The sequence below is a fragment of the Tasmannia lanceolata genome, unplaced genomic scaffold (assembly GCF_043159265.1).
Source record: "Tasmannia lanceolata isolate RefF3 unplaced genomic scaffold, GAP_Taslan_0.1 ptg000044l, whole genome shotgun sequence".
Classification (NCBI taxonomy): domain Eukaryota; kingdom Viridiplantae; phylum Streptophyta; class Magnoliopsida; order Canellales; family Winteraceae; genus Tasmannia; species Tasmannia lanceolata.
Window position 1 is genome coordinate 14,673,913 of NW_027518721.1, and position 13,159 is coordinate 14,687,071.

Sequence of the window (13,159 nt, forward strand, 5' to 3'; positions counted from 1 at the left end):
CTCAATGGTCTATCAATCATAATTGTTTGACTGGTGGATTTAATATGGACAACTGAAAACTAAATACATTAACAATCAATACTAAACAATCATAAGTTTTCCAAATGGGGAATCCAGATTATTTGATAGCATCTTTTGAGGTGATTATTGGGCATTCATGGCCTGATCTAATAGATAGATATATAGTTTCAAAACTCCCCTGTGTCATTGTCGGTCCACTCGAGTTGAGTCCTCTTTTTTTCTTTTTCTTTCTTTTTTACCTCGGCCTAGTTCTTATTGGAATTTTCACTCTCTTTTACCTTGTCCGAGTTCCTATTCATGTTTGCATTTTGTCCTGCATAGTCAATCAAAACTCCTTTACGAAGTACTTGGCTGCAGCAAGTGACTACTCCATCTCTTGATTAGCAATAATTCTACAATTCAAGTTGTGCCAATTATTTGCAAAGAAGCCGCCCAAGACTATCCCAAATTGGTGAGGAGATCAAGCAATCACACCCAATTCATACCATTCACGCCCATGATGAAGGATTCATTCAGCTTGTTTCCGAGTTAATTATCATGTTTGAATTTCTTCCTTTTATTATTTACGATCCTTGTAAGAGGGGACTTTTATTTGATTTTCTAGAGAATTACAGAGAATGGAAAATGTCCAAGGTTTTTCTTCCACCTTTGTCTCCAATTTGCACTAGTAGGTGTGATTGTCCATACGTGCCGCCATTACCCCCTTCTAGTGTAAGCCATGATAAGAAAATATGGCGAAGATTTTTCAACACTCAAAGCTTGAATATATAATTGGGGAGTGATAAATCGACTCCCGTATATCTTAAATCGACTCCCCCATGTGTCTTTCTCTCTCCTCTGGGTTAGAGAGAGAAAGAGGAGAGAGATAGACACATGGGGAGTCGATTTAAGATATTTGGGAGTCGATTTATCACTTAATTTTATCAACTTTCTCAACAAAAGGCGCAACAAACTTATTTAGGGGCTTGATAATTAAGCGTCTGATGTCAGCTTGCTTATCTTTTGTTTTCGATCTCAGTGCTTCATTTTAGATGGTGTATTAATGATAGCCTCTCTCTTTCTCTCTGAGTACGTGAAGAGTAAAGAGCATATTTCTTCCCCTAAAATAAGAGATCTCGAGATACCTTATTCTTGGGTTGGCCATAAGGGATTTTCATGTTCATTGTCCAACGAAATCTGACCCTCCTTTTTGTCTATTGATCAAAGGCAAATACTTTATCTTTATTAATGGCAGCCAACTTCAGAAAAAAAGAAGAGGTGCATTTCTTTGCTCAAATTGAGAGTTCCTAGAGATCTCTCTGCCCGGATTGGAAATTTACACTAGAATTCTTATTAACCGACCCACTTTCTTCTCTTTTGATTAGAAATTTTTTATTTATTGAGAAGGTACCCCACCTACCTCTCTCTTCTTTCTGTAATATATATTATATTATACTATAATGTATCAATCTGTGGGCCTTTCCATGAAAAGAGCCAAAAGAAAGCACATTTCTTTGCTCAAAATGAGAGTTCCTAGAATTTTCTCTTTTCTTTCAAGGCTAATATTGTTAGTGATAGCACACTTTTATTTCTTTCCATCAAAAGAGCAAAGGAAGTTCATTTATTTGCTCAAATTAGAGTTCCAGGAGATCTAACTGATGGGTATGGACTTCATAAAGAAGCTTTTTTCCTTTTTATGGGAAATGATGTTGGTGTGGGTCCCTCCCATTTGGGGCTACCGACACCTCTTTTGTGGAAGTGTGTGTGTGTAATAAGTAGGGTAGCTATGGTGATAGTGATAGATATAAAATGAAAAGAAAAATAAAAGGGGGGACAAGAGGAAAAATGATTGATTAGACAATTCAAAGAAAGAGAAATGAATCTCTTCGCGAAATTCGACGAAGCACTCGCCGAATTTCGACGACTTTCGCGGTGCATACGCCAAGAAAGCGAAGCCCGCGCCGAATTCGGTGCCGAATTTGACGACTTTCGCTGCGGAATTTTTCATGGTGCATGCGTGAAGATTTGTCATATACGGCGAGTGCATGTGCAAACCTGCCTTCGCACAGCTATAAATAGAGAGCCGAGGCAGAGGAAGAAAGCAGAACAACAGAGTGCGATCAGAGCGAAGTGAAATCAGCAGAAGCACAAGTGAAGTGCTTTGCACACACACACACACACACACACACACACACAGAGTTCTCTAATAGCTGTGTAGTGAGAGCCAGTGTGTAAGGGAGTGATAGCTACTCATAGCCATACACTGAAGGCACAATATCTATATGTACTCTGTAAGAGACCCACCCTGTAGGTGATGTTGTAACTCATTATTCTACATATTGAAAGTTTCAAGTGGACTACGGTCTCGTGATTTTTCCCTTCACTCCGGAGGGTTTTCTACGTAAAAATTTCTAGTGTTATTTGTCATTTATTTTTCCGCTTTCATATTTATTTTATCCCATTTAATTTCACAGTTCAGATTTGGAAAAACATCATCTGGGCCTAAAATTCCACAATAGTAACATTTTCCAACAAAGTGGTATTAGAGCCCTGGTTGCTCTAGATTATTTTTTGTGCAGAATTAAATGGAGGATAGCTCAGGCAACATGATTAAATTGACCGCATCTAATTATGCGATGGAAGCCTATTACAATGGAAAAACCGACAACCTCGACCGATGACAAATCGACAACGCCAATAGACGGCAAACCGGCGACCATGTTTGAAGGAGATTGGACAGTGTTCAGCCGGAAGTGTGCCGCTCTGATCCGACAGTGAATCGACAAAAGCATTTTCCAAAATTTTGCCAATGAGCACGATTCTTACGTTCTTTGGCAGAAATTGAAGAAAATGTATGCTAGGACAACCGTCCAGAATAGAGCAAATCTGATGCGCAGACTTGTAAATTTAAAGTACAAGGACGGGACTAGCGTCTCGGAACACATGAGCGAGTTCCAAGGCATGGTGGATCAACTCAATTCTATGAAGATGACAATAGAAGATGAGTTGCAGGCATTGCTCCTATTAAGCTCCTTGCCAAAGAGCTGGGACACACTAGTTGTGTCAGTCAGCAACTCAGTACCTGACGGAACGCTGACCATGGAGATGGTAAAAGACAGAATGTTAAATGAAGAACTCTGACGAAAAGACGAGGGATATAATCCTGAGTCAGGGGCACATGTCAGTGATAGACAAGAAAAGCAAAATCGATACGGAAGGAGCAAAAGTCGAAATCCCTACAGCCAAAACCAGCAAAGAGGACGTTCAAAGTCTAATTTCAGACGAGACAAAAAGTGCCACCACTGTGGCAAGCCAGGACACTTCATCAGAGAATGCAGATAGTTCAAGGCAGAGCAATTCAAAAATAATGAAGAAGGTAACAGAACAAATGACACCGCAATAGCTGCGGATGAAATTGTCATTGTTCGAGATGATGACTGTGTTAATCTCGCATGCCAGAGTTCCACCTGGGTAGTTGACACAAGTGCTTCCTTCCACGTCACTGCATAGGAGGATTTCTTCACATCCTATACAAGTGGCGACTTTGGCCTCGTAAGGATGGGAAATGAAGGGGCATCCAAAATAGTTGGCATCAACAATATTTGTTTGGAAACTAAAATTGGATGCAAGCTACTTTTGAAGGACGTGAGGCATGTTCCAGACATCCGCCTCAATCTAATCTCTGTCGGAAAGCTCGACGACGAAGGCTACAGTAATTACTTTGGTGAAGGAAAATGGAAGCTCATCAAAGGTAATATGGTGGTAGCCAAAGGAGTAAAAAGTAACACCCTCTACCTCACAGAAGCCAAGCTATGTGGAGGTGAAGTGAATGCAATGGCGAAATAAGTACCGACCGAGCTGTGGCATAAGCGGCTCGGCCACATGAGTGAGAAAGGGCTCAAGATTCTCGCCAGAAAAGAACTCTTGCTGGGAATGAAAGGAACACCCTTGCATACTTGTGTTGACTGCATCATGGGAAAACAAAACAGAGTTGCATTTCGAAGTTCTCCACCATCTAGAAAGGCTAATCTTCTAGATCTGGTGCATACTGTTTGCACCATGCAAAGTAGAACACTAGGAGGCGCTCTCTACTTTGTAACTTTTATTGACGATCACTCCAGAAGGTTGTGGATGTTTGCCTTGAAAACTAAAGACCAAGTGCTGAAAGTTTTCAGACAGTTTCACGTGAAAGTTGAAAGAGAAACTATCAGACGATTGAAGTCTGTGCGTGCAGACAATGGCGGCGAGTACCGAGGACCATTTGACGAGTATTGCAAAAACTTCGGGATAAGACTGAAAAAGTCGGTACCGAAGACACCCCAGCACAACGGTGTCGTAGAGAGGATGAACAGAACCATCTGTGAACGAATCAGATGTATGCTCTCAAATGCAAAACTGCCAAACTCCTTTTGGGGGGAGGCAATGAGGACAACAGTTGACTTGATCAACCTTTCTCCTTCAGTTCCACTTGACGGTGACGTACCAGAAGCTGTCTGGACAAGCAAGAATGTTTCCTATGGCCATCTGAAGGTGTTTGGATGCAGAGCATTTGTTCATATCCCGAGAGATGAAAGATCCAAGCTCGATGGAAAATCGAAAGAGTGTATCTTCTTGGGTTGTGCCCACAAATAGTTCGGCTACAGACTTTGTAATCATGTCAGCAAAAGGATCATCAGAAGCAGAGATGTGATATTTCTTGAAGATCAGACAATTGTGGACTTCGAGAAACATGAGGAGCCGCAATCATCAGATGATCATCCAGTTAATCTGGAACCAGTCTCCCAACCCACAGATTCGGATGACGGGGGAGATATATCAGATACTGATGGTGACAATACTTCACCAGATGACGGTTCAACATTAGAACCGGATGCAGAACAGGTCCCACCAGAACCTCAGTTAAAGAGATCTACCAGAGTGTGACAGCCCAGTCGCAGATATTCTCCTAATGAGTATGTGATGCTCACTGACGGTGGAGAACCGGAGAGCTATCCGGAAGAAGTGTCCAACGAGCACAAGAATGAGTGGTTAAAAGCCATGCAAGAAGAGATGAAATCCTTACATGATAACCACACATATGACCTAGTCAAACTACCGCAAGGTAGAAAAGCTCTCAAGAATAAATGGGTGTTCAGACTAAAAACTGAAGAAGCCAGTTCACACCCACGATACAAAGCAAGGCTGGTTGTGAAGGGATTCAGACAAAAGAAAGGCATTGACTTTGAGGAGATATTCTCACCGGTGGTAAAAATGTCTTCTATCCGAGTTGTTCTTGGCTTAGCAGCCAGCTTGAATTTGGAGGTCGAACAACTTGACGTGAAGACAACTTTTTTACATGTTGATCTCGACGAGGAGATTTATATGGAGCAGCCTGAAGGTTTCAAAACCAAAGGAAAAGAGCATCTTGTGTGTAGACTAAAGAAGAGTCTATACGGGCTCAAGCAGGCACCGAGACAGTGGTACAAGAAGTTTGACTCATTCATGGAGAAGCACGGCTATAACAAAACCACTGCAGACCACTGTGTATTTGTCAAGAAATTTTCAGACGGTGATTTCAGTATCCTCTTGCTTTACGTTGATGACATGCAATTGTTGGCCATGATAACGACAAAATTAGCAAACTGAAGAAGGAGTTGAGCAAGTCATTTGCTATGAAGGACTTGGGAATAGCGAAGCAGATTCTTGGGATGAGGATATCACGAGACAGACAGAATCATAGAATTTGGCTATCTCAAAAACGGTATGTTGAAAAGGTTCTTGAAAGGTTCAAAATGAGCAAAGCTAAACTAATTTGTTCTCCACTTGCAAGCCACTTCAAGCTCAGTGTGAAACAGTGTCCTTCACGTGAGAAAGAGAAGTCAGAAATGGAAAAAGTACCTTATGCATCGGCAGTCGGCAGTTTAATGTACGCCATGGTATGCAAAAGACCAGATATTGCTCATGCAGTTGGAATTGTCAGCAGGTTCCTCTCAAATCCTGGTAAGGAACATTAGGCAGCAATGAAATGGATACTCAGGTATCGTAGAGGTACATCCAGCACTCAATTATGTTTCGGTAATGGTAAACCTGTATTAGAAAGCTTTACAGATGTAGATTTGGTTGGTGATGTGGATACAAGAAAGTCCACATCGGGGTACCTATTAACCTTTGCAGGGGGAGCTGTATCATGGCAGTCCCGATTACAAAAATGTGTTGCCTTATCTACCACAGAAGCATAATGCATTGCTATAACAGAAGCATGTAAGGAAGTCCTGTGGATAAAGAAGTTCCTACAAGAATTGGGCCAGAAGCAAGAGAAGTATGTCCTATACTGTGACAGTCAGAGTGCAACCCATCTCAGCAAAAATTCAACGTTCCCCTCTAGATCTACACACATCGATGTGAGGTATCACTGGATACGTGATGTGTTAGAAGAGAAGCTGTTACACCTTGAGAAAATCCACACCGACAATAATGGCGTCGACATGATGACAAAGACTCTACCCAGAGAAAAGTTGCAAGCTTGTACAAAAGAAGCAAGCTTGACGACAACCCCAAATTGGTCGTGAGGGGGAAATTTGTTGGTGTGGGTCCCTCCCATTTGGGGCTACTGACACCTCTTTTGTGGAAGTGTGTGTCATAAATATGGTAGCTATGGTGATAGTGATCGATATAAAATGAGAAGGAAAATAAAAGGGGGGACAAAGGGGGGATAAGAGGAAAGAGGATTGATTAAACAAATCAAAGAAAGAGAAATGAATCTCTTCACGAAATTCGGCGAAGCACACGCCGAATTTCAATGACTTTCGCGGTGCATACGCCAAGAAAGTGAAGCACGTGCCGGATTCGGTGCCGAATTTGACGACTTTCGCTGCGGAATTTTCCATGGCACATGCGTAAAGATTTGCCATATACGGCAAGTGCATGTGCAAACCTGCCTTCGCATAGCTATAAATAGAGAGCCGAGGCAGATGAAGAAACCAGAACAACAGAGTGCGATCAGAGCGAAGTGAAATCAGTAGAAGCACAAGTGAATGGTTTGCAGAGAGAGACACTGAGAGAGAGAGAGAGAGAGAGAGAGAGAGACAGAGAGAGAGAGAGAGAGAGAGAGAGAGTTCTCTAATAGCTGTATAGTGAGAGCCAGTGTGTGAAGGAGTGTTAGCTACTCATTGCCATACACTGAAGGCACAATATATGTATGCACTCTATAAAAGACACACCATGCAGGTGATGTTGTAACTCATTATTCTATATAGTGAAAGTTTCAAGTGGACTACGGTCCCGTGATTTTTCCCTTCACCCCGGAGGGTTTTCTACGTAAAACTTTATGGTGTTATTTGTCATTTATTTTTCCGCTTCCATATTTATTTTATCCCATTTAATTTCACAATTCAGATTTGGGAAAACATCATCTGAGCCTATAATTCCGCAATAGTAACTTTTTCCAACAGTTTTTACCCCATTTCTCAACATTTTCACCCCTTTTGTTTGTCGTTACTTGAAGATGAATTTGTTTTCAGTAAAGGTAAACAAAATAAGGTGAAAATGCAGCCAATTTTTAGGAGCAGAGAAAATGGAGGGGGTGAAAATGTTTAAAAAGGCTATGGAAATATCAGTTTCATACATGTGTTAGTTTTTTATAGTGTAAGCACATTGCTGCATGTAATCAGGTCGCCACCATTGATATTTGATCCAACGACAGCTGACTTTTACAGAGGCTGTAGTTGGATCAAATATCAAGGGCGGCACCTATATTGTACCCCATTATGTGACCCACCCACCCACACACACATCCACAGTAATAATAATAATAATAATACGGGAAAATTACATGTACACCCCCTCTATTATTCTGACACATTCACTTCTACCCCAATAGTTTAAAACGTGACAACTACACCCCCTGTAGTTTCATTGGGTTTTTTTTAACTGGACGGTGCAAACGGCGCGGGGGAAATGACCAAACTGCCCTCGTCTTCCCCAAAGAGTCAATATTTTTAGATCTCTTAGTTTCTGCAATTCTCAACTTTTTTTCACCTAAAATTCGTAATCCTCCCAAAAACGCCTTCTAAATATTTGCCAAAATGTTCCCAAGGGATAACTAAGACAACCAATCAAACTGAGAGGGGGAAAAATTCAAGATCTGAATTTGGTTTTAAATCACAATCCCTTCGAACAATCACAAATTGCAAGAAGAACAACAATGAAATCACATAAAAAAAAGTTCAATTGAAAGGAGATCCCAAAGAAAGCAATCGGAATTCAGTTAAATCTCAAAACAAGAATCTCCACAAATCCGTTCAATCTCAAACCACAACAAACTCACAAACCATAACCGAACAATCGTAGATCAAAAAAACAAAACCATCAAACGACCCTAGATCAGCTGAAACTGCATCTCAAACTAAAGAAAAAAGACAAAAAAGAACAGAAAAAAGGATCTACACTGATCAGGCCTTCTCCGGTACCCTCTTTCCTTCATCTTGGACGCCACAAATCGCTATGAAATCCCTCGTCTCTGGATGGCTCAGCACGGATCGCTATGAAATCCCTCATCTTTGGATGGCTCCATTGAGGGACCCTCTCCTCCTTTAATGACGCCTCGCTGGAGATCACCGCCGGATTTAATTGCAGCCATGGGGTGGGGTTTCATTGTATGTGGTGGAGGTGACAGTGGTGGCCGGAGATGGCGACGACAGCAGTGGCCGAAAGTGGCGACGGTGGCGGTGGACAGAGGTGTGACCACGACGGTGGGAAATGGCGTAACCCTAATCCCTCTACAAATGAGGGTATTTTGTCCTCAAAATATTAACGATGGTTAGTTTCAGTCTTTCCGTCAGGTTAAACTGCGGACCGTTGACGAAGGGGGTGTACTTGTCACGTTTTGAAACGACAGGGGGTGTAGTTGTCACGTTTTAAACTATAGCGGTAGAAGTGGATGTGTCAGAAACTAGAGGGGGTGTAAATGTAATTTTCCCTCATAATAACACAGCCACTTTTTAAAATTTGCTCAAAGGCAGCTTGTCTTTTCTTTTTTTAATTTTTTGTAAGAGCATTTTGAGAACTGTAATAACCCTTGATAACTCTTTAATACTAAATGACAAGATGGGTTAGTCCAATTATAAAACTTGGTTGTGCTGATATCATTTCCCTAATAATAATACACACGTAATTTCATTTAATTAAGAATCTGACCCACCTCTCTTCTATCATGAAAAGAGAAGAAAAGCACCTTTTCATGTCTAAATTGACAGTTCCTAGAAATTTGTCATATGGGTTTTAAAGTTCACCCACAGGTGTATGAATTATCGAGTAAATTAACTGCTACATGACCCTCTCACTCTCTCTCTCTCTCTCTCTCTCTCTCTCTCTCTCTCTCTCTCTCTTAAAATTACCCCCCATTTTCATGCAATAAGTACAAAAAAAAAAAGTCCTTTATCTGATAAAGGAGAAAATCCACCCTGATTTTTCTACTGAGTTTTCTCACACATCCCATTTGGTGACTGAAGTTCATCCAAGCCTAAATTGTTATACTCTTAAAATTACCTCATCTTCATGCAACTTGCAGGAAAAATGATCTCTCTTTGTTCTAAAAAAATGGACCCACATTACCTTTCTAATTTTTATACTACTTTTATCTCATTCTGTGTTCTTACTTATTTACCTGCCCAAGTCCTTTTTAAGTTTTTCTCCGTCCTGGGTTCTTTTTTCATCTGTTTTCCACTTTTACCTCCAGAAGCAAGGTTGTTTTTTCCGGTATCTGCTTCTCCTTCTGTAAGATTTATGACCTATCACAGACTGTGAGACCCACAAATGGATAAGGTACTGATGAGGATCTTAAACTTATCATGTTAGAGAAGGATTACACATAGGAAATTGGTCGAGAAGATACTTCTTTCTTTGAATTGCAACTTAGCTAATATGTAATTTTGGTGAAGAAAATAGAAATTCTTTTTGAAAATAAAAAAAAAGGGTCTGTTTTCTCTTTTTTGCAAACCAAGGAACATGGGCCTTTCTACCATGAGTGGAAAAGGAATCAAATTTTTATATGAGACTATTAAAGCAAGAGCCAGGCCTAGATTCACGAGTCCCTCTCTTCCCTAGATTAAACATATCCCTGCACTATACACTGCCCTTCTATCTTTTCCTTCAACACTCAGAAATCTAATCTCCCCTCCCGTAAATGCATTTGAAGAAGGCCTTTTAATCAATAAATATGGGTTTCCTACTATTGGGAGAGTAAAAAAACACCTCTGTCAACTAATAGTGCTTAAAATATCCTCTACCCTCTTTTTCTTTTTTTTTTGCCATTGTTCCTGTCTTTTGGAGAAGCTGTAAGGATACCTTAAGTTGCAGAGAATTATCCCTGCACTGCAGTATCCACTTGCCACAATATCACCATTGAAACCTTCAACTCTTATGTATTTATTTTCTCTTAAAATGGTAATGCTTATTGACACAAAGGGGGTACCTTGCTAACCTATCTACAACTTAAATTAGCAGCTTTTTTCCCCCTTGTCTCAACTTCTAAGTTGGAAAGGAAATTAAAGGAAATTAAAGGAAAAGATTTTCTGTGAAACAACCAATTACTCGAAAAGCTTAAGCTGTTAGAGTTGATGTTATTTAATCATTTATAATTCAACATCTTCCATCTAAGTTGGGTATGAAGAATGTGAACTAATTATTTCTTAATTGATCTAAGATCCTAGAATGTGTATAATTTCCTCTCTAATCAAACAGTTCAAGGCTTAATAGTCTTTGGTTAAAGAGGAGAGAGAGAGAGAGAGACCTTATCACTTGCTTTTTATTCTATTGGGCCAAAACTAGATCCTTCTAGGTGTTGTCCTTTCTCCTCGATTAAAGATAATGCATCAACTTGCATCATTTTTTCTATTTTCATCACTACTTGAAAGTGAACTCTATATAAGGGTCATGACCCTCCCTCTGGTTCCATCCACTCCTCTTCTATATATGGTCCATACACCCCCCTCTTCTAAGCCACTCCTTTCTTCGTATTGTCTTTCTCCCAATGACTATAGAAAAAGCCAGCTTTTGAAGCTTCATCTGTTCTCTCATCTTTGGCCTTGCATGTTGGCTCATAAAGTGGGGTGCAGCCAAGGATGACTTGCCGACTCTTTGTAGAATATGCTTTCCACATTGAATGGATTTTCCAAAAGAAGAGGTTGGCAAGTTGTCTTTGGCTACATTTTTCTTTCTGCTCCTCATGCTAGGCTATGGATGATGATTAACTCAGGAAGTAGAAAACTCAATTAGCTGATTCAAGAGTTTCAATTTTCCTACTAAAACTTCTATGAAGTTTGTGTTGAGATTTGAACCAAGGTAATCTACTTTCCTTCCCTCTCCACTTTTCCTTGATACAGTTTCTGTTACAGGTTTGCATTTAAAAAGTACATTACAATCTTCTATAGTATTTTCTTCTTTTGATTCATTATTATTCAATAAACTCTCTTCTAAAATCCATTCTTGACACATTATACAAGAGCTCTACAAATAGCATTTCCTAATTTACTGTACTGAATTGCAGGGTTCCCCATTAACAATTAATGTTGATTTTACTTGTTTTCTAAGAGCTTCATTTCAAAGCTACTTTATGTTTGTATATGGTCCATGATGCTATTTTTCAGTAATGACTTTAGTTTTGGAATTTAATCAAAAGAAACAGCTATTTTATCAGTCATGGGTTTCAATACACACAAACACACACACACACACACACACACACACACACACACACACACACACACACACGCGCACACACACACACACACACTCCATTGGTATGGGTTTTAACTTATATCCCAATGGATCCATTACCAAAGTATCTTGAAGGGCGTTTCTTTCTTATAATTTCATCATCTCTACTGGTTAAAAGCTGGATACAGGCTGCCTTTATCACTTGAGCATTGGTTAAAAGTTAAAATTTTCTAAACTAGCTATTCCTTATGGCTAGCTTTCACTAAGAATTTTATCACCGGATCCCATTTTCTTCTTGAACAATCTATCTATTGAACCCTCTACAATGCCTCACAAAATATACCGTGATTTAACCAGTGAGATAATACCTACATTTTCATAGCTTACTGGTTTGAGAACTCATTCCATTGCTAGTATGCTTTTCTGATGAACAAAAGCTCTAATGTTCCACATTAGCAGCTCGTTATTAGAAATTACATTAATGTCAGAGGGCACACTATATTGATGGATTTTGTTTCTGTTAATGCAAGGGCTGTTCTTCCCATGTGGGTGGTGAGTAAAAATGGCATATCTCCCAAATTTGCATTTCTTTTTTGAGTCTTAGGATCATCCAATGGCCATCAAAATAGCATGGTTACAGTTCTCTTAATTATGTGTCTGAGGTACTTACTGCCTCTACAATTTATTTGCCATGATCTCACATTCCCTTTGTAGTACATTGTGTCAGCAATGTCCATTGATCAATTTTATTCCCTTTGTAGTACATTTGCAGCGTTTAGGCAGAGAGAGAGAGAGAGAGAGAGAGAGAGAGAGAGAGAGAGAGAGAGAGAGAGAGATGGTGCGTCCATACAGTAAAGGTCTCAAATTTCGGTCCTCACCGAAACCAAAATTTTGGTCGAAATGGGACGAAATAAAAAAAAACTAATATTTTATCCCGTACCAAAATGCAGCTGAAATTTCGGGAAAATATTAAGAATGAATAAAATCCAGATTTTTTGGTGAAATCCCTTAAATTAAATTGAAATTTCAAAATTTCTGTCGAAATAATGTAACATTTCGGGTATCACATATTTTGATTTTGGGTTGACAGAAACCCGAAAATTTTGGATTTCGGTCGAAATTTAAATCCTTGCATACAACACGAGTTCTCCACCATGGGCATAGCTCTCAAACATGTTCTTGCAACTGGTAGAAGAAAATAAAATGAAAACCCTAATTCAATTTTTCCATTGAAAAAAAAAAACGTAGCATAGCCAACACACGGGCACGTTTGGCTTCCATGATTTTTTTTTTCATGATAAATCGGTGTTTCCAAGTGGAGATTTAAAAGCAAAAAAAAACCTTTACTCAAAATAGGATAAACTTTTTCCTGATTTTTAGCCACATGCCCTCTCAAATCTTCCTCCTCCCACTGCCCTACCCCTCTCTCACCACTTGGAGACACCGATTTATCATGAAAAAAAAA